We start from the raw sequence: 2,196 nt of genomic DNA, 5'->3' as shown, positions 1-2,196 counted from the left end.
TTCCTGTTATTTTATTATGTTACCATTTTATAGTGCTTCAAAGTCTTTATGAAGTTAATATAAATAAATATTGTTTTATTAAACTCAGAATAGATGATTAAAACTATCATTGGTTCCTAATCAATTATTTCTTTCATTGATTGAGCTTTTAGTATTGTATATAAAAGCTTATCACCAAACACAATGTCACATAGATTTCCTTCTATGCTATCTTCTATGAGTTTTAAAGTTGTGTGTTTTATGTTTAAGTGTATGATATGTGTTGAGTTAATTTATGTGAGAAGTGTAAGGTCTGCAACGAGCTTCATCTGTTTGGCACATGAATTTTCTATTTTTTATTGGCAGAGTCTCGGCTTACTATTTTTTCCAAGGGATTGCTCCACTTCATCTAGGTTATCATATCTGTGTGCATAAAGTCATGTTTAACATTCCTTTTTCATTCTTTTAATATCCATGGTATCAGTAGCCCTTTGATTTAAAAAAATATATATTTTACTGATTATGCTATTACAGTTGTTCCAATTTTTCCCCCTTTGCACCATTCATCTGGTACCCCCCATTTTCTCTGGCAATCCCCCCCACACACTTAGTTCATCCTCATGGGTCATGCATATAAGTTCTTTGTTTACTCCATTTCCTATACTGTTTTTTAATATCCCCCTATCTATTTGGAACCTACCAATTTGTATCTTTTAATCCCTGCACCTTTACCCCCATTCTCATCCTTCCTCCTCCCAACTGATAACCCTTGTAAATGATCTCCGTATCTATGATTCTTCCTCTGTTTTGCTTGTTTCATTAGTTTGATTTTTAGATTCAGTCATTGATCGTTGTGAATTTATTGCCATTTTAGGGTTCATTGCTTTCATCATCTTTTTTTGTTAAAATAAGTCTCTTTAACATTTCATATTACAATGGCTTAGTGATGATAAACTCCTTTAGCTTTACCTTGTCTGGGAAGCACTTTATCTGCCCTTCAATTCTAAAGGATAGCTTTGCTGGATAGCGTAATCTAGGTTTTAGGACCTTGCTTTTCATCACTTTGGATACTTCTTGCCAGCCCCTTTTTGCCTGCAAAATGTCTTTTGACAAATCAGCTGACGGTCACATGGGAACTCCTTTGTAAGTGACTATCTGCTTTTCTCTTGCTGCTTTTAAGATTCTCTGTCTTTAAGCTTGGCATTTTAATTATGATATGTCTTGGTGTGGTCCTCTTGGTGTCCACCTTGTTTGGGACTCTGTGCTTCCAAATTAAGAAATTTTTCTTTCTTTTTTTTCAAATAACTTCAATTTCTTGCTCTTCCGCTTCTCCTTCCAGCATCCTTACAATTCAAGTGTTGGTACATTTGAAGTTCTCCCAGAGGCTCCTTAGCCTATCCTTGTTTTCTTAGATTCTTTTTTCTTCTTGCTGTTCTGATTGAATGCTTTTTTTTTATTCTTTACATTTCAAATCTTTAATTTGATTCTCAGCTTCATGCACTATACTGTCGATTCCCTGTAAAGTTTTCTTTCTTTCACTTAGTGTAAACTTCATTTGTGCCTGGGTCTTTTTTATGCTGCTGAAGTACCTAATGAGTTCCTTGAGCATCCTAATAACCAGTATTTTAAACTCTGCATCTGATAGATTGCTTATCTCCACTTTCTTTAGAACAAACTCTTAGTTTGTTTCTTTAGAACAAACTCTTTATCTAGAGTTTTGTTGTCTTCTTTCATCTGGGCCAAATTTCTTTGTCTCCTCATTTTGGCAGCTTCCCTGTGTTTGTTTCTGTGTATTAGGTAGAGATGTTTTGACTCCCTATTTTAGAAGTGTGGCCTATTGTAGAAAAGCACGTCTGTAAGTTGGGTGGCACAGTGCCTTAGAAAATTGCTAGGGCAAGGCAACCCATGTGAACTGGGTTGAGGGAGTCTCTGATATGGTGTCACCACTCTGAGGCTCTGTGTCAGGGAGGGCTCAGAAAGGGGACTATGGTGGCTGACTGGCCTCTGGAGTTTTATCCAGGAAGAGCTGTCCCACAGCACTCATGCTGATGCCAGACACTTCAGTTTTTCCCCGTATGCCACTGGTACCTGTCTAGCTGCTGCCCTAGTGCTGCAGCCCAGAGGCAGTGAGTCTGTGTAAGTCCTAAGTCCACTGAGGGACCTTTAAAAGAAGACACCTGAGGATCCCCCAATTTCTTCCACCACCCCAACCTCCAC

This window comes from Artibeus jamaicensis, unplaced genomic scaffold, assembly GCF_021234435.1.
Source record: "Artibeus jamaicensis isolate MK-2021 breed Jamaican fruit bat unplaced genomic scaffold, CSHL_Jam_final scaffold_537, whole genome shotgun sequence".
Classification (NCBI taxonomy): Eukaryota; Metazoa; Chordata; class Mammalia; order Chiroptera; family Phyllostomidae; genus Artibeus; species Artibeus jamaicensis.
The sequence above is the reverse complement of the archived record's forward strand: the minus strand, read 5'-3'. Positions refer to the sequence as shown.